General features: G+C 41.6%; 1 protein-coding gene across 3 annotated transcripts in view; it reads left to right on the top strand.

Annotated features, from left to right (window-relative positions):
• Nucleotides 1-1,461: 1,461 nt before the first annotated feature.
• Nucleotides 1,462-12,245, top strand: part of diras1a (DIRAS family, GTP-binding RAS-like 1a) — a 31,172-nt gene continuing 20,388 nt past the window's right edge. The window contains exon 1 of one of the 3 annotated variants that reach the window (XM_018745836.2): nt 1,462-1,649. The gene's annotated coding sequence lies outside the window, so the exon portion shown is untranslated. Of the gene's footprint in view, nt 1,650-1,816; nt 1,862-12,245 lie in introns of those variants that run through there. The other 2 variants (XM_018745837.2, XM_018745838.2) reach the window with 2 other exon arrangements.

The raw sequence follows: 12,245 nt of genomic DNA on the forward strand, positions 1-12,245 counted from the left end.
TTTAAAAGAAATACAGGGAAGAGATGGCTAATTTCATTCGCTATGGTGAAAATGTGAAAAGTAACCTTTACAACGGCCTAATAACGACGACAGGATTTGCGGTTCTTCAGTTAACCGCTGGAGGAAGACAAACGCTTATTAATCGTTCCGGGACGTTACCGTTACAAGCAGGCATTTCTAATATGAAAAGAAAGAGTGTTAAAGAGTAATCATTTTCGGTCTTAAGTGTTCTATGCATTTCAAGATTAATGAAAAATTTTGCCCAAAACATTTGTTTCAAATCATTTTATATGTCTCTATATTTAGATATTAAATATGTACCAGTTTAATTTGAGTCGGGTTTAACGCAAATTAAACTGGTACATTTATTATACATCAGGGCGTGTAAATGTTTATTCGACACTGATAGAGAACGTATAACTTGTAAGAAAGAACTGGAATAGTTACTTTTACTCTGTTGTTGTCGTGACATAAAGTAGTAAAAGGCTCCAGAGAGAGAGAAGGGCGCCCAGCATGACTGACTGAGACACTCTACCAAACGTGAAAACACGTCGACTCAAACACTTCGGGTTATTTTCTGCAATTTCATCCACAATCCGTGTAATATCCAGTGGCGGGCACAGCAGACTATTTCATTTCGGTTCGCTGTCTTCAAGCTGTCTGTGCGCGTGGCGGTCCCGCGAGTCGGTGCCGCGCGTCCCTTTCACTGCTCACGGTGCGCGTGAAGGACCGAAAGGCGCCACTCCGCTCCACTGAAAGTAGCTCCGCGCTAATGGTGGCTCCTCTCAGCGCAACCTTTATAACGGAAACAATAACAGCAGTAGTAATAACCCGCAGTTGTTCTTGTTAAAATTTTAAAATGATCCACCGCAGAAGTCTAACGGCGCGCATAACGACAATTTAAACAACTTCGAGACTTCGTGTCCGTGTGAGAGACGAAACATGTTCGAAAACACTGCGCGCGCGCACACGTGTCCCTAGTCTGGTTCGCGTAGAAGAGATAAGGAGACGAGAATCTATTTATAGCAATTAGGTCAAGGGGTAAACGTGAACCCGCTGTACTAGGGTATCAAAGAGAGGTATGAGACATGGGTGGAAATAAAAGAGATGCGGATGCCAAGGGATGTCGGGAAGGATGGGAAGAAGCGCGTTCCCGTGCTCTCGAGGAGCCCACCTACTGCTGGGTGTGACGCTCCATACACAACGCCCGTTAGACTCGGGTGTTTTCATGGACGGTGGCGGGGAGCGTGGAAATCCGCCCGCTCTTTGAGGCGCTTGCGTCAAATACCGCCGAAGAAGGAGCTCTTCGAGGAGGAGGGGGGCAAGAAAGACAGCAGGCACCTCCTATCTTCGGTATCAAGGGATTAAATGAGAAAAACAGAGAGAGGGGGAGAGAGAGAGAGAGAGTGAGCGAGGGAGGGAGAGTGAGAGCGGGTGACTGCAGTGAGGAAGAGAGCGGAGAGGAGAGCAGTGAGGAGGAGAAGAGCAGGGAGGAGGAGAGCACCTCGGCACCACGGTACAGTACAATGCTGTAGTGTAGGACGGCAGCGTTCTCCAGATTCACTCCTCCGAACACACACACACACACACACACACACACACACACACCGAGGCCAGGCAGGGGAAGTGCCGCTTCAATTCAGCCTCAGGTAAGCGACCCTTAGCAATCACTTATTCCACCTGTCCACGGCATTCTTTCATGTAGACGCTCAGCAATGATCATTTTTCATATTTGCATGCCAGCACAATGTGAAAACAAACCAGGCTGAAAATGCTTCGCCAGTTTCGCGCGGCGCGTGTTTTTTGCCATCGAGCCGGGAAGGGCAGCGGCGCGCGCTCAGGGTGCCGCGCGACCAGACAGGTGAGGAAGACGCTTCCTCGGCCGCTCTTTATGAATGAAAAACAAGCGGGGTGCGCCCGCGAATGTGCGCGCGCCCGTGTGTGTGTGTGTGTGTGCGCGCGCGCCAGTGGATCGACACAGCGCGCGGCTGACGGCACTAGCGAACCTGTGTGAGAGATGTGGGCTGCGTGCATCATCTGTGCTGCCTGTAACGTGCATGTAAGCCTTAAGGGCAGCTTAGATTGACGTGGCGTTATTCACTCAAGTGCGGGGTGTGTTATGCGGGAGTGTGAGCGTCAGTTCGTATCCCATGATGTATGTATGTATGTATGTATGTATGTATGTCATTCGTTTTCGCTTATACGACGATCAAGGATGTAACAGTTAGGAGGTTTATGGAGGCCTATAGCACAGATCTATGTCAGTATTTCAGATAATACTGACCTTGGCACCCACTTTCCAAGACCCGGAACTGGGGGTTTGGAGGTTCGTGATCCCGTGCTGCGCGCGCGCGCGCTCTCCTGCTTAACGTGTCCGCTCGGATCGTTCGACCTACTGTACAACACCGAATATGACACACTCGTCCACGGCCCACGGGTCTATTCCACTTAATATCCACAAAGGGTTCGTGTTAATTCGTGATGGCTACTTACTGCTTAGCCCGTCATGTAAATGGCGGAGTCACGATTCACAGCAGTCAGAAGGAAAAAAGCCCCACACCTTGGTGCAGATTTGTACGGTATACACTGTACATTCACTTTCGTATATTAAAATGCAGATGACGTGTCAACACATCTGAAAAGTATTTCCACACATGTGTCCATATGCAGCCTAAATGTGAACACCGAGACATCATGGGAAGTGGAAATATTCTCTAAAACCTCTGAGGGCTGTTTGACAGAGGAGCTAACTTCTGTGTATGCACATAGCAGGGATGTAATAATACATTGATTTCTACGCCTTACTTTTAAGAAGCAATGCTATGGTGTCTTTTCATAACATTTTGAAAAGTGAAGTTGCTTCACTGGGAAGCTATGATAGATGAGATAGGCCTGCTGCTTAAAATGGATCTACTTCTGGAGTCAGCGACAAGGAAATTGGGGCCATTTTGTAAAATTTGACCAGTTAAGTTTACATTTATTCATATAGCAGATGCTTTTCTCCAAGGCAACGCACATCTCATAGAAAATACAATGCGTGCATTACGAGAAACGTAGCTGCAGACGTTCGATTCTTAAGTACAATCGGTTTGTTTTTTCCACCATATGAACTAATGTTCATCACATGAGTAGCTGCATAAAACTTTATCAGAATATCGACAATTCCTGATCACCTTTCCAGTAATCTTTTTTTTGAAGATACATATAAACATTTATGTTACATTACAGGAGTAGCTGCGTAAAGGTTTATTTGGGAATGATCTTAAAGTTACACTGCATGAAAATTGACACCTTTCATGAATTTAAGAGATTATGGGTGAAATGAGTCCAAAAGAGGTGAGTTTTAAGACCCTTTTTCTATGTGGACAGAAATTCAGCAGTTCTGAATGAGAGGGGAGGTCATTCCACCACAACGGAGCCAGAACTGAGAACCTCCGTGCTCTTACCTTTCGTACGTGGGACCACCAAGCAGACAGATGTGGAAGAGCATAGCAGTCTGGTTGGGGTGTAACTGATGATCAAGTCTTGTAGATAGCTGGGAGCAGTTCTATTGATGCATTTGTAGGCAATAACCAGGGTCTTAAATTTGATCCAAGCAGCTATAGGAAGCCAATGCAGGGAAACAAGTAGAGGAGATACATGGAAACACTTGACGAGAAGTCAAACACAACTCAGGCAGCAGCATTCTGTATCAGCTGAAGAGGTTTGTTGGCAGTAGCAGGAAGGCCACACAAGAGAGAGTTGCAGTAGTCCACAAGGGATGTCACCATGGCCTGGGCAAGTAGTTGCACAAAGTCTGTTGCCAGATAGGACGGATCCTTTAGATGTCATGCAGGATGTATCTGCAGGTCCAGGTTGTGGCTTCGATGTGCTGAGAGAAAGGTAGACTTGAGTCAGTCATCACTCCCAGACTCTTAGCTGAGGAGGTAGACAAAATGAGTGAACTATCCAGTTTGATTGAGAGATCGTGACAGGAAGACAGGCCAGCTGGGAGGTGTCGGATCTCTGTTTTGGAGAGGTTCAGTTGTAAGTGGTGATTAGACAGCCATGCAGAGATGTCCGACATGCAGGCAGCAATGCGCGTGGAAATGTCTGATGCTCCAGGTGGAAAGGAGAGGAAGAGCTGGGTATCATCAGCGTAGTAGTGGTATTTAAATCCATGAGATGCGATGACAGGGCCGAGGGAGGGGGTGTAGATTGAGGGTGGAGCAGAGGACCCAGTACCGAGCCCTGCGGGACACCGGTTGAGAGAGGTGGAGGAGAAGAACGGGAGCCTCGCTACACCACTTGATAGGATCTGTCAGATGCAGTGGGTAGGACTCAAACCATCTTAGTGCCATTCCATTGATCCCAAGCTGACTAAGAGAGGAGAGCAGAATCTGGTGGTTTTCAGTGTCAAACAGGAGGATGAGGACTGAGGGGAGAGAGGCCGCTCTAGCTGACTGGAGAGCATCAGACACCGCCAGGAGCGCTGTCTCCGTGGAATGACCAACTCTGAATCCAGACTGGTATTCATCGAGGAGATGGTTCTGGGTGAGGAATTCAGATAGTTGATCACAGGCCACCCGTTCTAGAGTTTTAAACAGAAAAGAGAGGAGAGAGGCTGGTCTGTAGTTTTGGACTGAGTTGGAATCCAGAGAGGATTTCTTTACCAGCGGTAGAATGAGAGCAGTTTTGAAGGCAGATGGGAAGCAGCCAGAGGAGATTAAAGAGTTGACGATCTTAGAGATGAAGGTGGAGAGTTGCGGGGAGATGGTCTGCAGGCGTGATGATGGGATCAGATCTAGCGAGCAGGTGGTGGCTCTGTGTGATATCAAGAGGTGGGAGATTTTAGATTCTGAGAGTGACATGAATTCAGAGAGCATGACTTCACAGGGAAGACCAACGCGAGCAGGGCAGGGTGATGCTGAGAACTTGTACGTAACTACATTGACTTTTTCTCTGAAAAACAAAGCAAAGTCATCAACAGTGAGAAAATAAGGAGGAGGAGGCAGCGGAGGAGGACACAGTAGGGATAAGAAAGTGGCAAAGAGTCTGTATGGTTTGACAAATGAATTAGTTCACATGTGACTTAGTACTTAATGTTTCTAAGTGGACAAAGACAGTTGCGTTATTACTCAGAGCGTAGTACACACTTCACAATGCTCTCGGAGCAGTCAGACAGTAATTAACTTTTCCTGGGACTATGACTCAGATTCACACAGTGACACAACGCAACACAAGACTCTTATCCCACCTCAAACTGCAACAAAGCTCTCTTTTGATGGAACAAGTTGTAATAGTTTAGTCACTTGTGATAAAAATTGACTACTTTGACTAAGACAGAATAACTATTAAATTAAGTATAAAATAAAAGAACTAATCCAGGTTTGTAAACATATCTGTCTATGTATGTATCTATGTATGAATGTATAAGTTATTTTATGCATTAGTTATTTTATTGTATAGTTACAGTATTTTTGATGTATATAGTCATATATTGATCAATCACTTCCTGTCTTTCTCTGGGCTCTTGGTGCTGGGAGGAGCAATGACACAAAGGGAACCTAAAAAATATATACTGTGTATTGTAATTTATTCATGTAAGAAATGTGTCTTTATTTACATTTTGTTTTCACCACAAAAATTACAGTCAGACATGTCAAGAGAACATGCAGATTATTATAAAACATTAAATTTTTAGACCAGTGGCATAATTTAGGAAGTCCTGTCACTCTGTTTGGAATTATAGTTAGTTTAGTTAGTTTGACCTTTTTCTTGGTCATATTACTCAATTTTATACATATGTGTATTATGTTCACGGTATTATATATTTCTGTAATATGGGGTAACACTTCCAAGGCATGATTTCCAAAAATGTTCTAAAGACAATTTTTTATATCACAAAATGACAGGAAAAAATTAATTCAGGAAATTGTAGAAATAAGTAGATGACAATTTTTAATTTCACCTCTGTGCCACTTGAATATTATCATGAATATTGTCCAAATTATTAATTAGTTTATTATTTATGTTGTTTTCTGCAGTCCAAAGACTACAATGTCAGTATAAAGCTAATTCAATACAAGTCATTTTATTTTAGTGTTCTACTTTGCTATAACATTGTGCTATAATATTGCTTTAGACCCTAGATGTCTTTTATACAGTATGTTCTAGAATAAAACTAAATCCTTTAAAACCATGCAATATGTAAGATTGAGACATTATGGTCTCAGTCTCTCTTGTTTACATATCTATTAAGTATAAATGGAATTAACTGAAGAATATGATCACTAGTCCTCCATCACACTATTAGGACACATATTAACTAACATTTTTTTGTAAAAAAAGTATGGGTGATATTTTGAGGTACCATTTATAAGGGCTTACAAAATAACAACTAAGCATTCCATTAATGCATATTTAGTAAGTATTTGGCCTGCTGTACCAAGTTTCTTTTAGCAAACACATATATAAATGGTTATTCTAAAAATCATTCCTATTTGCAAGCTAATTTCATTCAGTATTGCTTTAGATCCTAGCCGTCTTTAGACTTGGAATCAGTCATTAATGCTGGACCTTATTCAATTCCTTTTCAAAGTCTAAATGAATCATATCATTTGTTTTATTACTCTCAGCTGTTTTTGTGTACAAAAAGGTATCCATTGAGTTAGTTTGGCAAGATTTTTCCTAAATCTGTGCTGTATGTCCTTTTCAATGTTATTGTTAAGCAAATAGTTTGATATTTTGTTTTGAATTATAACCCCATAATAGTACGGTAATAGAAGTAATATAAATTATTCAGTAGTTATGTTTTCATTTTATATTAGTGTTGCTTTTCCAATCTACGGGTGCTATTCTCCGCTGTAATATTTTATCAAACAAAGCAACAAGGACTGCACATTATAACACTCACTGTCTTTGTTGTAACTTAGGAATTTCCATCAGCCCCCTGGAATGAATCTGTTTTGACAAAAACCATGTAGTAAATCATCTCAGGTACATAAATATTAGGCTGTGCAAAAGTAGAATGTACAATAAATGGTGCCGTTTTACTTGTTTCTTTTTCAGCAAAATCACGTACAGTAAAACTTCCAAAAGAACTTTGAGAAAGTTACTTCGGATTTTCATTTCAAAATGCAGCAGCAGAAATATCTGTCTAGATTAAGCAGAGTTTTAATTTATCTTTGTTAGTAAAATATTTGTATAATATATTTTTACAGTTATCTACTACCACGTCCGTTTTTTGGTGTCTAGTCTCCTTTGTCTTGAATGATCCCATAGGGGTAGAGTAAGTGTCATTAAGATGGAGATGACTCTTGGAAACAACTTGTATGGTTTTCAAGCTAGAGTAGGGTATGGAAGCGGTTTATGCTTGTCTTCTTCTGTACATGTCTTTAGATTGTAGGAGGAAACCAGAGCACCTGGACAAAACCTATGCAAACAAAGATAGAACCAGATCTAAACCCACACCTATAAGCTTTGAGGAGCTACTGCTAACTACTGTGTCCCCATGCTATAATGAGCTCATGCTAGAGCAGAAAATGCATGGCCTCATGCAAAGACATACACATTTGAAATTATACAGCTGAAGTGCTTGTTCAATAAACAAAAATGTGCAAAATAAGAAATATAATTAAAACAATGCACAGTGTATGAGCAAACATAAGAAGTGTATGTATATTATATATATACGTATATGATATAAATATGGTGACAAGGGCAGTGATTATTATGGTAGATGCTTTATTTTTTAATTCACCACAGGTCCAGTAATATTTGAATTCCGAATGCGCTGCTGACATGGAAATTTCTTTCATCCCATAGGATTGCAATAACTTCTATTATTGTTTTCAGCTTCAACTGCTAAGTTTAGCTATATCTTTCCCTCTAGGTTTCTAATACTTTTTGGTTTCTGTGACACCTGGAGATCAATAGATATTTATTTGTTTGTTTGTTTATTTATTTATTTGTTTGTTTGTTTGTTTTTGGCAGCACACCTTTTATTTCTAACTTTCCAATTTATTTGGCAATTTCACACTTTAGCTATTTGGACCAAGCCTTTTCAAGACTTGTAATTTGGAAAGCAAGCCATTAAAAACAAGATGAGAGCTCCAGTAGGCGAGCACCAGAATGTCAAGTCTTCTGTTTAAATGGCTCAGGAGAAAGAGTGTAAAGTGTGAAGAGTAACAAAAGCTGCACTCACGATGCATTGAACCAATCTCACACTGAAGACTGCAGCGTTAGCTATGCCTTGGTCAGTCCTAGGAAAATCAAGCTGAACTCAGGACAGTACATGTGCAAGTGTAAAACAGGAAAAATCATACCAGCTTCCCTGACTCTTGTAGATGAATCTCTGCTTAAGATCTTTAAGGTTGAAACATGAGCTGTTCTTTATTCACAATGTGCAAAGAGACCTTTATATTTTCATAAACAGCCTTAAAACATTTCACAGCTAGAGGACCGGAGGGATATACAGAGCACACTGACATATAACCCTGTCATAAGTAATACTGTGTAAAGCATGTTGTGGTGCACATTTAAAGCAGCATTTTGAACAGCATTCAACACCTATACACACACACACACACACACACACACACACACACACACATATATACTAATCCTAAAAAGAGAAACTCACTTGCGGTCTGGATTCTGTTCCTATCCCAGAATTACTTTGGTGCTAGGCTAGGAGAGGTACACCTTGGACAGGATGCCAGTCCATTACAGATACAGAGACAAACTCTAAGCAGAACTAAAAATGTACATATTGCACATGTAGTATTGCTTAGTGCAAAAAGCACGATACGTTTGTATGAGAATATATTCCTTTACATATGTAGGGCTAGCTCTAGGAAGGCCAAATAAGGCCCCTAAATCGACTGGTGTGTCTTCTTGATTTGCCCCATATTTTAGAGAAGAGATCCCAGCTTATCCTGGCTTTGCACAAGGTGTGTGCCATGTTCCGTCCGGGAAATTAACTGTCGGACTCAGTCACAAAGCGCACTGGTGTTTATTTGGGGAAATGTACAAGAAATGTAGTCAGGGACAAGCGATGGTCTTCGATTGGCAAACGTCGTACACAGGGCAATCCAGAAAGCGTGGTCGAAGGACAGGCGAAAGGTCAGAACATTAGAAGACTGGAATTTGGATCAGGAAGGGGAAGGAACACGAGATGAGGACAAGGAAACCGAAGGCTGATTCTCCAGGTGAGTGAGCATTAGGAAAACAAGGTTCCGCGTACACGTCGCTCTGCCTTTGCCTTTTATGCCTCCGTCTCCGCCGAGCCCCAGGTGTGTCCTGTTGCACCGGTGATGTGGGCGTGGGCAGTGTGGGTGGTACACCCTGGATGGGATTCCAGTCTATCACAGTGTAGCCACACCCACACAAAGACTGTGGGATGAAACCAGAGCACCTTGGGGGAAAACCCACACAGACATAGGGAGAACATGCAAACTCCACATAGACGAGCCAGATTCAAACCTATCTACCCCCACACAGCCCCGGCACTGTGAGCCAGCAGCACCATTGGCTGCACTATTGTGCCACCCTTGCATGTGGCATAGTTTTCCCAAATTTCCCATTTCATACTGCTGAGCACGTATATTATGACACATTAGATTTGGTTTTAAAATCAGCAGGACTTGGGTTGGGGCCCACTTTTACTGTGTTAGATCCAGTCCCCAAGAGTTTCTAAGAAACAGAACTTACAGCAGGTATTTTAATGTGATGATGACATGATAACAGTAATGACACTCAAACATGTCTAAGACATCTGTGTGTAGATGATTTAATTGTTGACATCTGCTTTATATAGATGTGCACAGAACACAGTCATGAATTAATTTAGACTGATGCAGAACTGTCAGCTTGGAACCTTGACTGGTATATCATGAATGCACCTACTTGAACGAACCTCAGTGCAGCAAGCGGTAGGTAACAAACTAGGTTTACTTGAGACTCACTTGTCTGCAGCTATGTCTCTTTCTCTTAATGTAATGCATAAATTCTACTTTTGCTGAGATGTACGTCGCTTTGGACAAAAGCATCTGCTAAATGAATAAATGTAAATATAAATGAAGAAATAGCCTCGGTAACAGTTCACATTGTCACAGTGAAAGATGAATAAAAATCACCTTCAATGCTTCCTTGGTTTGGTAGTCCTGAGATTCACAACTAATAGATAAAGGCTGCTTACTAGTTTATGAATGGATGGATGAAATAGCTTTCTACATCTAAAAAGTATAGGTGCCATGGAAAGCATAATGACATCATTGACGCGGTGCTTCAAAAACCACAGCATTTGAAATACAACAAGGTCTCTAGATGACACTGCACTGAGATATTGATATCAGATATTTGAAATGAAAGAAAAAAATTGGTGGAAAGTGTCTCCTAAATAAGTGTGTTTTTGAAAGTTAAGGTATTAAATGGATTGGATTTTAAAATGTTATATTGCATTCTTTCGGTATATGTTAATGCCTTTAGCGGTAAAAATGGTACTGACTACAGATTCCTGGCCTCTGCTTTCATAGTACAGATGTCTATGGAAATGCTCAATGCATATTGGGTGGTAAGTTAAGTCTATGTTTCAGTGCTGCACAATCCACAAGCACCAAGGTCAGCAGTTTTCATAATGGCTTTCCAGTGGTCTAAGTGTGGTCTATATGAAATTGGAAGGCCACATATATTCCATCTGGGGGGTGCGGTGGTGCAGTGGGTTTGACCAGGTCCTGCTCTCTGGTGGGTCTGGGGTTCGAGTCCTGCTTGGGGTGCCTTGTGACAGACTGACATCCCGTCCTGGATGTGTCCCCTCCAGCCTTATGCCCTGTGTTGCCGGGTTAGGCTCTGGCTCCCCATGACCCTGCATGGGACAAGTGGTTTCAGAGAGAGAGAGAGAGAGTGTGTGTGTGTGTGTGTGAGATGTTCTTCTGTGTATCTGCAAAATACACATTTCTTGAAGCACTGACACATTCTGCCTGTTAAAAATCTGGATGTAATGGAAGTAAGTTCCTTTCCAAACAGCTGCTTTGGCAGTGTAATTAAGCACTCAATGTGTGTCGGCTCTCAAATGTCAGCAACATATAACTGTTTATAACAAACAAAATGTCAAAAAGCCCAGTTCATTTCATGCTGCAGGCATTTCTTGCACTTTCTGCTTTTCAGAGAAAAAAACAAGGAAATGCTGACCACCTGAGCTGTTGCTCACCATAGAGATTATTGAAATAAGCTTGGTAAAGTTCACTAAGAGTAATGGAAAATTGCAAATCGTGCTATTATTTTTGATTTTAAACCCATGAAAAGAGGTTCAAAATGTAAATGCCTGTTTCTACAAACAATGGATTCCACATCTGAGGAGTTCAAAGAGACAGAGAGAAAGCTATAAAATTTGGCATAAGAAATGTGTTACTTCAAAAGCCTGATTTGGAATTAAATTAAATATACAGTATTACAATAACTTGTGGAATTGCGAATTATCTGTAAAGGAAAGTAGATTCAGTAATGTCACCTTCAAAATTCAAGAGAGTCAAAGGCCTTTAGTCTAACGGCAGCAAACCTTGTCGACAGCAGCCTGCAGTATGTGTCAAATTCACAGCACAGTGAAACAGTTCTGGTGGTAACTGTACATTAGTTTTGAGTGTTGGAGGAGCAGAAAAAGTCTATGTTGAACATGGTCAGTCAGACCACCCCGTCTTCCCTTCTCAAGTAATTTCTGTGGTTTCCGTAGCAATTTGCCAAACTGTCAGGTTATGCGACTGCCTTTCAGAATGATCAAGAGCGCTTCAGGAAGGGAGAGGTTTGCAGTTTCAGGTGGGGTGACGTGTGAGTATGGTGGGGAATTGTTCTTTTCTCAGCTGGATTTACTAGAGGTAAAATGCAAAAACTTTGATAATGATGATTTAACCATCCAGTTGAGGCTGACTTTTGGTCACTTTATGGATCATCATTCTCCATGCCTTGGTTGTGATCCATAAAGTATTTCAGTAAAGATAGTGGAGTAGTTTGCCATTGCTTTCTCCACCCCTCCCTATTTATCCGGGCTCGGGACCGGCGTGTCGCTGTTGCCAACTACACGGCTGGGTTGCAAAAAATTTAGTTTCATCCGAATAAACTTTCAACGTTTCTGATGTGGAAGTGATTCCTTTGTTTTTTTTTTTTTTTTTTTTTTTTTTTCCTGTGGATCTTAAATTTACCTGTGCTGCTTATGATAAATGGTGATTACATTTACTCTTTCTGGTGCTCAACTATAGTAAGTATCCTGG

Source organism: Scleropages formosus, chromosome 9 (assembly GCF_900964775.1).
Source record: "Scleropages formosus chromosome 9, fSclFor1.1, whole genome shotgun sequence".
Taxonomy (NCBI): Eukaryota; Metazoa; Chordata; class Actinopteri; order Osteoglossiformes; family Osteoglossidae; genus Scleropages; species Scleropages formosus.